This window comes from Peromyscus eremicus, chromosome 10, assembly GCF_949786415.1.
Source record: "Peromyscus eremicus chromosome 10, PerEre_H2_v1, whole genome shotgun sequence".
NCBI lineage: Eukaryota > Metazoa > Chordata > Mammalia > Rodentia > Cricetidae > Peromyscus > Peromyscus eremicus.
Window position 1 is genome coordinate 94,831,665 of NC_081426.1, and position 17,983 is coordinate 94,849,647.

Here is a 17,983-nt window from a genome sequence, read left to right on the forward strand (position 1 = left end):
CTTAAATGTTTGACTCTCAAGCTCACACTGACAGAGATAAATTGTGAATCACTTGGTGCTGTGATTGGATGCGATTGCAACATGAACTAGGTAGGAAGGTGGAAGGGACTGGATGGCTGAGTGGCTGATCTGGGGCTGCAGATGTGGCTCAACTGGTAGAGCATTGGTTTAATACACATGGAGTCCTGGGTTTAACCCTTAGCACTGCACAAACCTGGCGTGGGGCACAAGCCCGTATTCCTACCAAGAGGCAGGCAGACAGAGAACTAGAAATTCAAAACTGTCCTTAGCTAAATTGTGAGTTGGGGGCCATCCAAAGGAGAAGAAAAAAAAAGAAAAGGGAAAGGTAAATCTTGAATTTGTATTTAAAAGTCACTGACATGGGTATGCGCTTTTGCCCTGGTTTCTGGCACGTGTCCACTTCACCTCTGACCAGGTGGAATAACTGGTTCTATGAGTTTATGCCACACAACCTTTTCTCTAAATTGGAGGTCCATGGTGGATCTTACTCTAGGGTGCAGGTATTTTAACATCTGTAGAGATCACGGATGTTCTATTTGTTTTAGAGGAATATATATCCCAGAGGTAAGATAAATTGGTGCAGGAGATGTGACCCAAGAAAATAAATATCATACGATACGTGTTTTTTAAATGGGGTCTGCCATTTGGGTCTTTTCCTCCTTATAGTAATTTTCCCAGGAAACTAATTAAACCTGGGTGTCAACTTACTGGGCAATGCTAAATTTCACCAACAATTGAGCTGGAGTCCTAGAAGGCCATTAAAGTGAAATGAATAACCTAATCTCCTCTATGAAATCAGCCTAGGATTCTAATTCACACTTATCAAGGAAGAAAAAAAAGAGAGGAAGGACTTTCACTTTGTCCAAATTAACCAATCAGTAAGTGTAATGTTAAAGCAATTATATCAGAAAATCTCTCCAAGAGATTGAATTACATCAAATTAATCCCATGTTGGCTTCGCTCTCCAACCCAGGCATTTCCAGGGGCTGTGTGCTGCATTTGTACCACGTCTGGGTTTCTGCAGCCAAAAAGCTTCCTCATAAACATAGCAGGTGTCGCACGTGTTCACAGGAGCTTACACTGTAATGAGCAATAATAAAATAAACAATGAAGTAGGAAAACCTTGAGAAAAGAAAAAAAATTCAATGTGTGATATTACACAATATCCATTCCATCCTCCTTCCAAGTTCCTGACACAAAGCTCCAAAAGTCTTTGGAGCCTCTGAAGTGCTAAGTGTCTTCTCTGTCCTATTGAGATGATTGGTGGCTGGGGTCCTTAGCATGTCTCAAGAATGATTTGATTGCCATGGAAACCACACAAGTGATTAGAGGGTTGGAACTTCCAGTCCCATCTTGCCACTGTATCTCTGGGGAGGCTAAAGAGGCTAAAGGTTGAGCTGATAAACCAATGGCTAATGATTTAATCATTAATGCCTACATAATAAAGCTTTCATAAACAGTCAAAAGGACTGGGTTATGGGACCTTCTGGAGAGCTGGACACATGTGGGTTCCTGGAAAGTGTAATGTCCCATGCCCTGTACTCACACTCGCCTGTGGATCTCACTATCTTTTGCTACATCCTCCACAATAAGCTGGTAAACTGAAGTGTTTCTCTGAGTTCTGTGGGCTCCTTTAGCAAATAAATCAAACAGAAAAGGGTGTCAATGGGACCCAACTTTGTAGCTGGCCAATCAGAAGGACAGGTCAGTCACAACCTGCACTTGGAACATGAAGCCAGAGGCTGCCCTGTGGAATGAAGCCCTCAACTTGAAGGATTTGTTGTTATCTCCAGATTGATAGAGTCAGAGCTGAATTGAGCTGAACATCTTCTCCTGTGTCTGAACCTTATGCTGTATGCAGACTTCCACCTATCTCTCTTGTTACAATTATTTTATTGATATGCCTTAAGATAATAGATGGTCAGTGGGGGTGGTAGAAGAGTACACCTTGTGGTTCATGAGAGTTACTTAGAGCATTGACTCTCTACTTCCTACTAAACAAGCTTGTTTAACCCAAGCATCAGCCTGGAGATATAATCTTTCCTTCAATGGAGTTTTGTTTTGTTTTTTTTTCAGTCCTCTGGGTACTTATGACCAAATAATGTCATAATACGCTTTTCAAAAATGTTTCTGCTATATATGGTTTCACCGTCCATCTGACTTTGGAACCTTGTACCAAGTTCAGATGCCACCAGCTGGTTGACTAGGATCACAGTGTTGCCTTGATAATTCCCCTGGGATGGAGCTCTGAAGACGTCATCGTCTTTTTCTGGGACTCTACACCTCTCTCTTCTGCTCTCTAGCCACGTGGGCAGAATGGCTTGGCCATCTTTTCCTATGTTTCTGATTCTTGGGCCATAATGTTTGGCTTAAGAGATTGGTATACAGCCTGATATGGAGTAACACAACCCTCGCCTGGGAATTTTCAAAGCGGAGCTGTGTGTGTGTCCGTCTGAAAGGGAAAGCCTTGAGCAATGTGTGCCTCCCTTACAGAGTCACAGAGACAATCCATGTGGTGCTTAAGGCCCTGGACCCAGTCTTTCTTTGGGCAAGCATCATCCTACCTTCCTCATGATTTATCTGTGTGCCTCAATTGAGTTGCTAGTTTTGAGATGGGGATGTGGTTCAGTTGGTAGAATATTTGCTCAACATGCATGAAGCCTCAGGTTCATTCCCTGCACCACATAAAACCAAGCCCAGTGGTACAAACCTTTAGTCCTGAGCACTTTGAATAAAGATCGGAAGTTCAAGGTCAGCCTCTGATATATAGAGATTTTGAGACCAGCTTGGGCTATATGAGACCCAATGCAGAAGAAAAAATAAAGATAAGGTTATGTATTCGGCAACCAAAAAATTCCAACTAATATTACTGAGAAATATTCTAATTTTGTAGTTACTTAAAAGAAAACATTTTGTAATAGAAGTCATGCTGCACTGAAATGATATAAGAATAATATTGAATATTATGAAGTACCAAATACCTGTTACCACGACACAGTTTTCCAGACAATGAGGCCAGGACTAAGTGGCTTCTTCCTCCAAGCGTAGGGCCTGGCCTGTCTGCTGCTGGGATCCACCTGCAGTAGAAACATTTTGACCATAAACTAAGATGGAGTGCCTACTGCTGCCCTTTTCTCTCTGGGTTCTTTTTCCCATGGGTTCTGATGATTGAACTCAGGTCCAGTACTGGGTGACAAGTTCTTTTACCTGCTTAGCAATCTCACCCACATGAATTCTGTTTTGTTTTATTGTTTGTTTTAAAGTGTGTGTGTGTGTGTGTGTGTGTGTGTGTGTGTGTGTGTGTGTGTACCAGTTCTAATGGAGCCAGGGACACTGGATCCCCTGGGGCTGGAGTGACAGTTGGCTGTGAGCCCCTGGCCTGGATTCTGGGAATGGAACTCAGGTCCTCTGCAGGAACACCATATGCTGTTGAGTCATCTCTGCAGCCTAAATCCTCTGTTCTTATGTGCTCAAATGATAGATGCATAGTCAGGTGAGTCTCTCCTACCTTAACTTTTGATTTCCTTCTACCTTTTAGTTTACAACTTCGAATTTAGTCAAGCATGTATTCGAACTGTCTGACTGCTCATTTTCCAGTTGTGCATTCCTGTCTCTTAGTTCATACTTGAAGGATAATTCTGAACTCTGAATTCCTGGTTACGTATTTTCTTCAAAATTTGATTTTTAAAGAATTATCTCTTTTCAAAGGTACAGTGTCTTGTTATCTTAACAAAAAGAAAATGAAACTCTATTGCATTTCCTCATGGAGACAGCTGGAGGAAGGGCCAAGCCTGGAGAGGGCAGCATTAGCAGCTTGCTTTGTATAACTGGGCCTCTTCTCAGACATTTCTCCTGCTTAATCTCAGCTCTCACCAAGGACCCTTCCTCTTTTTGATCAAGTGTTTAATTTCCTTGGAAGATTTTCTCAGATTCAGCTATTACTGAGAGGATTTTCATTTTACCCTAACCCTCTAATGACTAAATCTTACATATCCAGTATTTCAAAAGGAGGTATTTCTGTTCATCTAAGTAACCAGCCCAAGGATTTGATCTTTCTTTCCTATATTGCTAAAATGAGAATTAATTTAGAAATTTCTTTTGCTAAAGAATTATCTCACAAAAATCAAGTAAAATCAAACGTTTACAAAGAAGACCTCAGCTCTTAGCTGTCTGTACTGATTGAGTTCAAAACACAGATTGCTAAAAACATAAATGTCCCAACCTGATTTTGGTTATTTCTTTTTTTTTAACTTTCCTCTTTGAAAATATATGTGTTGAGTTGTAAGAACCTTCAATTCTTACAACTCTTTGAAACTTTGGAATGTTCTAATTGGGAAGAGAGAGAAGGGGAAAGAAAAAAAAAAGCACTAATTTTTGGAAAGCATTGTGAAAACATTGTATGTTTATAACAAGGCAACAAGAAAAAAAAACTAGAAAAAAACATCAGGATAACAGAGTCAAGGGCAAGGATGGTGGCCATGGGGCTGGGAGGTGGCTCAGAGGTTAAGAATGTGCACTGTTCTCTCAGAGGACCGAATTCAGTTCCCAGGACTCACACCAGGCAGCTCGCAACATCCTATAACTCCAGATCCAGGGCATCTGAAACCTTCTTCTGCCTCCTCACGCATCGTTCAATAAGACAAATATTTAAACAATTCTGGTCTTTAATATTAAAATATACAGAAATTTTATATATTATTTATTTTTGTAGGCTTCCACTTGTCTCAACTCTGATCATAAACTTCCACTGGCTCTAAAACCTGAGGTTGGCTGCTTATATGGTGAAGAATTTGGCTTGACCCAGAGGGAAGGTCTGGAGTTCTTCCTTGGAGGGAGGGGGTGTACTCTGTCATACTTGACAGAAGGAACATTGTTCAGGGGCAGGGGGTTGGCCACAGCAGAAAACCCAGCCATGTGAATTGGGGTAAAGATTTAGGGTCCTGTGGTATCACTGGAACAGGAGGCTGACTTCAACAGCATGGTCATCAATCTATCAGTAATCGTAAATCGAAAATGTAAAGAAGCTCCTGAAAGAACGTTGGACACTGAAGCCCAGATGAGCATCCCTGGTTATCATATTCCATACATGTTGACACGGACTGACGCTGGGTTAAGTCCTGACTCCAAGGAGAGGGAACAGCATAAGCTGGCACATCTGGAACCCTCTCACTTCTGCCTCTGGCGTCTCTTCCCTTGACTGATGTTTCTTCTTCTGGTAATTCAACTGCACCGTAAGCCTGGTCGTGCTCTGTGAGTTCTGAGTCTTTATGATGCACTGTAGAGTCTGAGTGTGGTTTGGGGAAACTAAAGCTGAAGTTGGTGAGAGGCATCTTAGGGACTGTGGCCTCAGACTCCGACGATGGGCTGAGTGGGTGGGGCTCCTCTTCCGATGCTCCCCCCAATGCCTCCTATTATAGTGTCAACGCAGGGTGTTTGTTTTCCATTTAAATAATTGTGTAACTGGGTGTATGACACAGTCCTATGCCAGTACTCAGGAGGCTGATCACTGTGAGTTTAAAGGCAGCATGGGCTAATTAGCAAGACTGTCTCAAAAAACCAAACAGGGCAGGCAAGATGGCTCAGTGGGTAACACTGCTTGGTACGGGAGCCTGATACCCGGAATTGATCTTCAGATCCCATGACAGAAGAAGAGAACTGACTCTCAAAAGTTGGCCTCTGCACACCATGATGCACACACACACACACACACACACACACACACACACACACACTCACATGTACAAATACATGCACACACACATGCACATACACATGCATACACACACACACACACACACACACACACACACACACACCCCAAGGAATTCATTGCTGTAAGCCCTCCCCTCCACCACACTGCCTCTACTCCCCTCTGGGCCAGGCCGCTTTAAACAATGGACTGTAGTCCAGAGGAGAAGGGAGGCATTTAATGGAGAGCGTTCAAAGGGAAAATCCACTGGATCCACGGGTAACTGGATTTGGGAGATAAAGGAGAGGGGGGAAAAATTAACAAAATCTTTTGATAACTTGTTGGATGTTATTGTTCCATGATAGAGATGATTTGGAAGACAGTTAATAAGCCAATTTTAAAAATTCTACTTTATGGACATAGAGTTTATATTAAGTAAAGGGTATACATGTTGAACATAGGTCAGTGTCTTTTGATAAATGCATAAACTGGGTACTTGCCATCTCAATTAAGATAAAATACTTGGGGGGGTCCCAGAAAGTTCCCCACGTCCCTTCTTTTTCTTATCATACCCCTACAGCCATTAATTAGATGTTGATTATCTTGGAGATCAATTTTTATCTATTCTTGAACTTTATAAAAACAGCATAATACATGTACTCTTTTGTACCAGGTAGCTGAAACAAAACAAAACAAAAAACCTTATCTTTTATGGGGGTGTGTACATGCTCCAGCATTGTGCAGAGGCCAAAGGATGACCTTGAGTATCATCTTCCCCATTATCTTGTTTGCTGCTGTGTGCACCAGGCTAGCTGGCCTGCAAGCTCCTGTCTCACCACAGAAGCTTCATGTGGTTCTGGAATTGGAACTCAGGTCCTCATGCTTGCTTAAAAAGCTCTTTAACTTACTGAGCCACCCCCTCAGCTCACATCTGGTGTCCTTTGTTCAGTGTAATGTCTATGAGATTCTTCCATGTTGCTACATGTTCTCTAATCACACAAAGCACACCATTGTATTTCTTGCTACCATTGAGTTGTGTCTTTGCCCGTTGATGAACACTTGGGCGATTTGCCATGGTGAATGAAACTGCCACAAACGTTCAAGCACTCCCTTTCACAGACAGATATCCTCATATCCCTTCTCGTGGGTGACACCCAGGAAGCAGAATGGCTGGCTCATAGGCTCAGCATGTTTTAACGTTTCAAGAAATTGCCAAATGTTTTTTCCAAAGTGATTGCCCCATTTTACATGCCCACCAGCAATGCATAAATGACTCTGCACCTTTGCCCACTGGCATCTGTCTTAGTCAGGGTTACTATCACCGTGATAAAACACTATGCCCAAAGCAACTTGGAGAGGAAAGGGTTTGTTTGGCTTACACTTCCACATCACTGCTCATCATTGAAAGAAGTCAGGGCAGAAACTCAAACAAGGCAGGAACCTGGAGGCAGGAGCTGATGCAGAGGCCATGGAGGGTGCTGCTTACTGGCCTGCTCCACATAGCTTTCTCAGTTTGCTTTCTTATAGAACCCAGGACCACCAGCCCAGGGCCACCCACAATGGGCTGGGCCCTACCCCATCAATCATTAATTAAGAAAATGCCCTACAGGCTTGCCCACAGTCCAATATTATGAAGGCATTTTCTTAATTGAGGTTCTCTCCTCTCAGATGACTCTAGCTTGTGTCAAGTTGGCATAAAACTAGCCAGTACGTAGCTTTAGAGAAGTCTAGTTTGCATATAATAAAAATTCATCATTCTAATGTACAGTTTAATGATTTTTACAAAATGTAGTCATGTGACCCTCGCTGCAAATTAGATCTAGAATATTGCTGTCCCTCCAGAAACTTTGCTGTGGCCCTTTACAGCAGTCTCTACTCTGCACCTGAGGAACCGGGGACTGCCCTGCCTCCCATCCCTGCAAACCCAGCTTTTCTGGGTCTTTGTGTAGACGGATGTCTTTTGTTTCAGGCTTCCCTCATTTGCCACAAGGTTTGAGTTTCTTGCCCCATTTAACCTGCATGTCAACAGCTGTGGAAACTTTTACCTAACCAGTCAGCCTGCCGCAGCTTCACAGGTTGCTGTTTGCAGGCTCCTTGTTCTGGGAGAAAGCACTGCCTTTTCTGCAGGTAGTATGCACTTCATGTTTACACAGATTCCTCAAGTCCCATGGTGTGTGCTGATGGAGGCTGCACATACACTGGGTGAAACTGAGGGACCCCAAGCTTAGAAACTCTGTTTTAATAATGATGGACAGCAACAAAACCTACTCAGTCATTGACTTGGAATAAGATACTATCTTTATCAAACTGATAGCAAGCAAATCACTGAGAAAGTGAGGAACCGGTCTTCCAGGGCCATTGATGACACAGTGTATATAACCCCTTCCATCCCCCTTTCTTTCCTTCTTTGGCTATATAATTATTTAAGTAAAACATTGTATATATAGGTGTCTTGATCAGAGTTCTATTGCTATGAAGAGACACTGTGACCACAGCAACTCTTAGGAAATAAAGCATTTAATTGGGTCTGGCTTACAATTTCAGAGGTTTTAGTTCATCATTGTCATTATGGTGGGAATCATGGAGACACACAGGCAGACATGGTGCTGGAGAAGTAGATGAGAGTTCTACATCCAGATCTGCAGGAAGAAAGATTCTGGGTTTAGCATGGGCTTTTGAAACCTCAAAGCCCACCCCTAGTGACACGCTTCCTCCAACAAGAGACCACCTACTCCAACAAGGCCACACCTCCTAATCCTTAGGAGCCCATGGGGGGCATTCTTATTCAAAGCACCACAACAGGGAAATAAAAACATTGTAGAGATACCACATTAATAAATACTTTTATTTTTTGGTCTGAGACAGGATTTCACTAAATAGCCCTGGCTACAGATTCAGTTTGAGGCCAGCCTGGGATATTCGAGAGTCTGTCTCTGAATAAACATAATGAATGAGTTGATATTTTAAAAAGTAGCTTTTCTGGGTCCTTTGAATTCCTGTACATTTTAGGACTAACTCATCAACTTGTTGAAAGGGTGAGGGTTGCTACGATTTGATAGAGTTTGCTGACTTTGCCTGTCAACTTGACGGCACTTTTTAACCTTAAGATAACAAGCATTAGCTTCTAGTTCATGGACATGGATTGTCTTTTCATTTAGATTTTCTTTAAAGTTTCCCATCTGTGTTTTGTAGTTTTTATCTTTTCCACCTTTAACATTAGCTTTCTTGCTGCTGCTCTTTTATTGGTTTTTGTCTTTGGATTGTTATTGCTAAAATATAGAAAAAATAATTTTTTAATATGGCTCATTTTTCATCCTCTTCTCCCCAACCTCACCCCCCACCCCCACTCCTTTTTTAGGGCTGAGGATCAGGTGTGTATGATTCTTTAGCCTTGTAGCCTAGCAGCTGATTTATTAATCTGAGGAGTATTGTGTATTCTTTGAGATTTCCTCCATGCAATACAGTGTGGTCTGTGGAGGAAGAGTTTTAACTATTCCTTTCCAACATGACTGTGTCTGTTTCTTTCTTTGCCTTATAGAAAGTCAAGAGTAAATGTTCTTGCTTTGCCCCTGGTCTTTTGGAGAAACATGTTTAGCATTAAAGTTTTGTATAGCATCAATTGAATAAAATTGTTCTTCAAGAATTTTTTGAGACAATGGGACAATACACCTCGATTAAAATAAAATCTTTTGTCTTTCTAATTGGTTTAAGTAAACCCCAGGAACAATATTGAATCCAAATATGTTTTTTCAAGTTGGGAAACACCAGAGGCTAGAATAAAGATGTACGTGCACATGGTATATATTATATATCATGTAAATGTCTGTGTATGATGGAATGGTAAAGCAGTAAGTTATTTCTTTGAATTGTATCAGCAAAGATGATTCCATCAATGAGTTGTGATGAAGAGGACGTGGAAACCTGGACAGGAGATGATAACGTCAAGGCAATATCCAGTGGCATTCCATCAAAATGAAGAACCTATTTCAAAGTAAGAAAAAGTGCTACTTTACTCAGTGGGCAGGGAAATTGAGCTCCCTGAACTGGCATTATCTGTAGAGAAGATGCTGTTGGAAAGACTAAGACAGGATGTAGACATGCATTAGGGGAGGGCAAATCCCTTTAGCATGAAGCCAGAGGTTGAAATACTACATTAGTCAAGTGTACCAGCTGCCTTCCTCATTAAATATTCATGCTAAAATCCCTGTCAATCAACAGGAACAACCATGTCCTGCTCAGACATACAGGAAAAAAAAAAAAAAAGCCGTGCGGGTCACTCGTGGATTGTAAGGCGGAAGGGGCTTGGTTTTTGCTGTGTACAATGATGGCAATGTGGTCAGCGTTGACTCCCAAGCCAGTCCTTTTTTGTTCATCTTTTGACACCTTGGAGAACGATGTTGGCTCTGGTGCTCAAACATGAATGTTCATCAGAAATAACTGTCGGCCCTGTTACAATCTACATTTGGGGACTGGAGACCCCTCTCAGTGGTTAAGGGCCCTTGCTACCCCAGCATAGGACCAGAGTTCAGTTCCCAGTACCCATTTCAGATGGCTTACAACTGCCTGCAACTCCAGTTCCAGGGGATCTGACATCTTCTGGCTTCACAGGTACCCACACACATGTCACACACTCACACACACACACACAACACACAACACACACACACACACACAAAGGGGGGGAGGGAGAGAGAGAGAGAGAGAAAGAGAGAGAGAGAGAGAGAGAGAGAGAGAGAGAGAGAGAGAGAGAGAGAGAGAGAGAGAAAATACATCTTTTGTTTTGTTTTGAGACAGGCTCTCTATGTAGCCCTGGCTGGCCTGAAGGAATTCACTATGTAGACCAGCTGGCCTCAAACTCACAGAGATTCTTCTGTGTCTGCTGTCCTAGGATAAAATGCATGCTTCACCACGCCTGGCCACGTTTTTAAAATGTAGATTTCTAGGTTTCCATTGTCACCGTAATCCCCCTGATTCCATAGGTGGTGGTGAGACTTCGGGGAAGGGACAGTAGTTGATTTTTGACACACGTCACTGGCAGCCCAGTCCCTGAGAAACCCTGAAGTGATGAAGAGCCCAGACTTCTGTGACAGACAGCTTTGTTGTATGACCTTGGAAGTCTAACCTAACCTTAAAATCTTCACCCACGTGAATGATGACAGCATTCTCAGAGGTTTGGAGTGAGACTTGAAGAAGAAAATGTTAAGAAGTCTCTGTAAGAAGTCCTGAAAAACCGGCCACTGTTGTCTCCTTGAATTATAGCGGAAATAATTTACGTAGTGCATCGTGGCTTTTTCTTTCTTTGAGACAAAATCTGTTGTATCTCAGGCTGGCCCCCAACTTGCTACACAGCTAAGAATGACCTTGAACTTTCGCTCCTTCTACCTTCACCCCTCAAATGCTGGGGTGACAGATATGTGCCATACACCAATTTACATGGTGCTGGGCCTGGAACCCAGAGCTTCTTGCAAAAAAATGCCAAAACATAATGGCTGCTCAGGCATTATCAGGAACTCTGCCCTTCTCATCCCCAGTATAAACTAGAGTATAGCAAATAGTTAAGTTATCCTCAAAAGGTTTTGGCTTGGCAACAGCTGACACAGGAACCACATTTCCCACAGAGAAGCCTGTGAGTGAAGTGTAGGGGCCTAGCCTCCAGGTCTCCTTCACAAAACACTGACCTCAGGGGTTGGTGTGACCTGTCTTTCTGTCACGTGCCTCTGTGGTGGAGAGCCTGCGGGGATGTTGGCAGGTCAGGAAGCAGGACTATGCGGAAGAAGGCAAAGTGACCCAGTTTCCCGTCCTGTTCCCCATCTGGTGAGCCGAGAGGTTTTGCACATGTCAGGTCATCTCTGCCAATTTTAATTTCCTTATCTCTGAAATAAGGGCAAATCAAATATTTGTATATGGGCATTGTGGTTTAGCACTTTGCACACAGGCTCCCTTTGGGTTCCCACAGGAGTGGGGATTCCATAAAACAAGAATTCTGTCCTGGACTGTGGGTGAGCAAAGAGAGGTTAATATGGTTAAAGCACTCATTCAAAGTAATGGGGTTAGCACGGGCTTAAGGTTAGAAGGACAGGTGAAGACAAAGACTGGGCCATCCTTCAGGACAGCGAAGGGTGACTCAAAGGCTCTCCCGTTACAGTAATAGACCAGGGGAGACTCGGTCTGGTTCAAGTTGCTCTTGGGGTCCTTGTGTGGCATTCCTTCTCCCCAGAAACAGGGCATAGGACAGGATCTTATGAGCTGATGAGTTGTATTTCTTATGGCCGCCCTCGCTAAGAAAGTCTGAGCAAAGCTAAAATAATGTTTCTAGACTTTAAGGTTGAGTTTGGGAAAGGGGGCGGGGTGGGTTCTGGCTTCTGTGTCCCGCGGAGAAGAAAGAAGGGCAGGAGTTAGGACGGAGGCTGTACTTACAAGCTCTTCCAATGTCCTTCAGTGCAGAGTGTAGATGGCCCCCAACTTGTGATGGTTTGACGTGGTTTTTTGACTTCACAACAATGAAAGAGCAGCATGCATTCAACAGAAACCTTGCTTCAAACTCTAGTGATCTGGTCCCAGGCTAGCAATAAGCTGTGTGATGTTCTCTCACCACAATGCCGGATGAAGTACAAGTGTTCGGAGTATATTTACGGCAGGCTAAGTTAAACTGCAACGTTCAGAACATCAGGTATAATCAATGGGTTTGGGTATGATGTTTTCAGTTTCTAATATATTTATCAAAATATGACATCATCAAAAATGGAGAAACATCTACAGTTAGCATGCAAATGCTATACTTTGGGAATTATTTTTCTGATGGCTTATTTGTTTTGAGACAGGATTTCCCTAAGTTGCCTAGGATGGCCTCAAACTCAAAATCCTCCTGCCTCAGACTTCTGAGGGTTGTAATTAAAGGTATGCACTATCACATTCAGTTAGTAGATTTTTTTTTATCAGTCACAACAATAGTCAGCGTTTTTTAGGTATAAAATATTTGTATAAGTCCTTGAGTATTGTGCCTATAATGCCTAGTTAGTACTTCTCCCCACCCCCCTAAAGTCAGCATCAATGTGAGTTTTACGTAACAAGAAGGACAAGACAGGGCAGAGGGTTGTGCTGATCTACCGCCACGCCCAACGTGGCATTGCCAAACTTGAGAGGCATTTCTGAATCCCCCAGGAAGCTTTTAAAAAATAAAGATTCTTACCATTAAGTTTTGGGGGACCCTGGGACGCCCTTGACCAACAATTCCTAACATCACAGAAACGGGGGCAGAAAGCACTAGCTAGGCCCTTCAGCATTTCATCACGGAAGCGGGAAGAGCGTGTGAGGCCTGACCGCTCACGGAGGAGCTGCTTGACAGTTCATTATGGCTGAGGAGGGTGCCCTGTTTTCAGTGGTGTGGCCATTGCTAAGCTGCCGTGAGTAAACACCCTCCACTCACGCTCATGCAGGCACCGTATTTAAACTCAGTGGGTCACGCACACAAGACATGAAAAAGGGACTTGGTGGGAAGAGGGGTTTCTGAGAGAGAAGAAGGAATAAAACCATAATGGGACTGAAATTCATCAAAGAAAAATTTAACTAAATTAATAACAGCAATGAAGCCAGATTCTAGGGCCATACTCGGCCATGTGCTCAAGGCCCCAACTCCACCCTGCTTGAGCTCATTTCCCCTGTCACCCACAGCCACAGAAGACTTAGGGAGCCTGCGGAGATTCTCAGTAAACCCTACCCTTCCTCCTCTTAGCATCCTGGTTAGGTCTTGTGGACTTTGCTGTAGCTAGAGTTTTCCTGCCCGGCCCACAGTCAGGACAAATCTCTCTCACCCGCCAGTCCCACAGCCACTCAGACCCAACCAAGTAAACACAGAGACTTATATTGCTTTCAAACTGTATGGCCGTGGCAGGCTTCTTGCTAACTGTTCTTACAGCTTAAATTAATCCATTTCTATAAATCTATACCTTGCCACATGGCTCATGGCTTACCGGCATCTTCACATGCTGTTTGTCATCATGGTGGCCGGCAGTGTCTCTCTGACTCAGCCTTCTACTTCCCAGCTTTATTCTCCTCCTTGTCCCGCCTATACTTCCTCCTGCCTGACTACTAGCCAATCAGTGTTTTATTTACCAACCAATCAGAGCAACACATTTGCCATAGAGAACATCCCACAGCACTTTGCTTTTTCACATTTTTGTGTGTAGTGTTGTGTGAATATGACCTCAAATGCCCCTATCACAAGTGTTGCCCCTAACCTCTGCTACAGGAATTCATAGAACACACTCCCAGAGTCCTATTCCCATCCCCCACACCACCCCAGGCCACCCCACAGTCAACATGTTCTCCCTGTTGCCTCACCACTGGCCTGTTTCACTCTGCCTCGTTCCTTCCTCCCTCCCTCCCTCCCTCCCTCCCTCCCTCCCTCCCTCAGACAGGGTCTCATGCATCCCAGGCTGACCTCAAATTCCCTGTGTAGCAGCATGGCCTTGAACTCTGGTCCTCTTTCCTCCAGTGCTAGGATCACAGGTGTGCACCATCATGCCTGGTTTATGCACTGGTGGGTGTCAGATCCAGGATTCATGGATACTAGGCAAGCACCACATGAGCCACACTTCTAGTCCACATTCTTTTTTTTTTTTTTTTTTTTGGAGACAGGGTTTCTCTGTGTAGCTTTGCGCCTCTCCTGGAACTCACTTGGTAGCCCAGGCTGGCCTCGAACTCACAGAGATCCGCCTGGCTCTGCCTCCCGAGTGCTGGGATTAAAGGCGTGCGCCACCACCGCCCGGCCTAGTCCACATTCTTAACGTTCCTGTTCTCTACCTGCAGTCTTGACAGGGACCCACTTGCCCTCATTTCCAGCTGGACCCAGACAAAGACTGTTTATCTGATGGTGAAATTCTTCAAATCAGGTGAAAATTATCGCCACTTCCTGGAATAGCTGCCCTCAGCCCTTGTAGAGGTCCTCAAACGTTTGTTAAGGAAATTCTGTGGTGTTAGCAAACTTCATCAAACTATCCCTCTCTGTCATTCCCAAATAATTTCCTGAGGCATGTAGGCACAGCATGTAAACACAGCACCGAGAAGCCTTGCTTGGACTAAGGAGTTTGGGGGTAAGTAGGAGGAAGACAGAGGAATAGAGAAATGAAAACGATTTTATACATTATACACACACACATATATATCACCTAACTATGTACTATACCTATAGCATTTCTACCTAGAAGGAATGATGTGCTTGTGTTCTAACAGCTCACACCACAGCCCTGTGAGGCAGAGGATGTTATATCTCTGTTATGTTCTAACAGCTCACACCACAGCCCTGTGAGGCAGAGGATGTTATATCTCTGTTATGTTCTAACAAACAGCTCCCACCACAGCCCTGTGAGGCAGAGGATGTTATATCTCTGTTATGTTCTAACAGCTTACACCACAGCCCTGTGAGGCAGAGGATGTTATATCTCTGTTATGTTCTAACAAACAGCTCACACCACAGCCCTGTGAGGCAGAGGATGTTATATCTCTGTTATGTTCTAACAAACAGCTCACACCACAGCCCTGTGAGGCAGAGGATGTTATATCTCTGTTATGTTCTAACAGCTCACACCACAGCCCTGTGAGGCAGAGGATGTTATATCTCTGTTATGTTCTAACAGCTCACACCACAGCCCTGTGAGGCAGAGGATGTTATATCTCTATTATGTTCTAACAGCTCACACCACAGCCCTGTGAGGCAGAGGTTGCTATTCTTGTCCTATAGATAAAGACTCTGAACCAGGTGTGTGCCTTTAATCCCAGCACTCGGGAGCAGAGGCAGGCAGATCTCTGAGTTCCAGGTCAGCCTGGTCTATAGAGAAAGTTCCAAGACAGCCAGGGCTACACAGAGAAACCCTGTCTTGAAAAACCAAAAAAAAAAATCTGAAATTTAGAGAACTTCAATATTTTGTACCAGATCAAGACACAGATTTGAGGGTGGAATTAAATCTCTTAGTGCTGGTTCCAAAAGTCCTGGTCCTTCCATAACGACTTATGACCTTACATGGCCTTCAGATTATCTCATATCTAGAAAATCCCACATCTTGAATACCCAGATTGAATTTTTAGGGACGATATCCTTCCCACGTCCTTTAGAATCGCTCTTCCTGCTCTGAGGCCGGAGCTCAGCCGGTAGAGTTCACACACTGTGACCAAAGCTCAGTGTTTTTAACCCCAGCACCATATAAAACAGGTGTGGTGCTTTAAGTCTGAAATGCCAGCACTCTGGGAAGTAGAAGCAGTTTCAGGGCATCCTTGGAGATATAGGCAGTTGAAGGCCAGGCTAGAAACCTTAAGTCCCCTGTCTCCAAAAGAAAAAAAAAAAAAAAAAAAAAAAACTGGCTTCACAAAAACCCTGAGGCAGATGTCTGCTTTTGATACACAGGTGACTTACACTTTTTGAGACAAAGCCTAAGCATTTGCTTGGCTCATAGGCATATGTGGCTTGAAACCCACAAAGATCATGGGTGGAAGGAAATGTTCCATCTGCTGCTGAAGCCTGGGTTCATGCCTGCATGTGGCTCCTCATTGGCTCCAAGCAGCACTACGAGCTCAGAGGTTTAAGCCTCTACAATCGGTTGCAAAAGCCTTTTATGGATCTAGTGTTTAAAGCTGCTAATTGTTCTTGCTATATATGTAAAGGTTTTTGATGGTTGAGTCCATTCCTATTCTTTAGTGGTAGACTATTGGTAAAACTTACTTTTTGGGGTGGGAACTGGGGATGCAACGGTTCAATTCCCACCTCTCCCCTCCCTGAAAATAAGGCCCCCGGTTTTTGCTTTCCAGGTTTGCCCATGAATAACCGAATGGAAATCATAGAAGAGAGGGAGATTTTCAACGAGAGCAAAGGAGGGTGAATCAAACAGGAACATTAGACCAGATTTTGCTTTTAGCAGATAATCCTCAATAATCCATATAGAGCAAGAAAAATTGCCTCTGTAATTAAATGCTCTAAGGTTCTTGCTTTTAATCCCCCTTTCTTTAAAAAAAATAAAAAAGTTGCCTGTTTCATATTCAAGAAGCACTTCTTACTCTCTCCCAGCTCGAGAGATTCATTTATTTAAAGAATTATTTAGTGTCTTAGTGTCGACCAATAGCCCATTTCACACACACACACACACACACACACACACACACACACACACACAACTAAAGAGCAAAATATGGCCTCTTCCTGTTCTTTTAACAAGAATGAATGCCACTCCTCACCCCACCCCGTCCCTCGATTGTTCTGTACGTAAAACAATCCCGTGCTTCTGTCTAAGCTCCCAAACCTAGGCTTTTTCCTAGCTAGCCCTAAAGTTCACACCTTTAGAAATCCAGTGTGGCTGACCACGGTGGAGCTTTTCCTACTGGAGAAGTCTCTTCTAAAATCTTTAGGACTCCAGCCAGTCCCAGGAAGTAAACTGCCAGAGGAGATCCCAGGACCATCAATGTCCCCTTCTTTCAAGAATATTGCTCAGCAGTTTTTCAGAGAAGTGATGGAAGTCGCAGATAACACCGAGAGGTGATTAAAACAAGAAAACAGATGAAGGCTGGGAACACAGAAGCTGAAGGGCGGCCGGTATACTTTGATGATCTTAACAAAAAAGCAGGTTTCCACACCCACGTATTTCCCTGTGTGTTCTGGGATGGAGGGGCCGCTACCCTTGGCTTCTGTCCTGTAGACTCTAGACACCTGGCCCCTGAACTCAGCTGATCAAAAACGGGCACTGTGTTCTACGAAGCTCGGTGCTACTGCTTTTCCACAGTATTTAGAGCAAAGAAAGATTAGGTGTAACAATGGGGAACCCGGAAGTGATGGAGGATGCTTTGCCTCTAGACTCACAGATACATGCCCTACTTGCTGCTCTTAAAAAAGTCTTCCACAAAGGAACAAAAGACATCATTCTGATTCGGGAGGAATTAGTCATCAAGGACTAACATGACCATGTCATTACCAAGGTTCCAAGACAAAAAAGTTTGGGACCTCATCATGAAGGTTGCTCATCTGTGACAGCAGATGCAGCCTTGGGCAGAGGCATGGGGATGAATCCCAAGGGTGCATGAGCCCCAAATGCTGGAGTGAGCATGGGGGTGTTTGCCACCCAGGGCAGTGTTTCCTTGGCTGGCTGTTGTGGGGACCCTTGGACTCTCACCTCCCCACACTTCTTAAGATGCAGGTGTCAAGGCAGGGACGGTGACTCCCTGGGTAAGAGCACTACCATGCAAGCATGAGCCCAGCACCCACTTAAGACACCTAGTGTGGCCGGCCAGTGC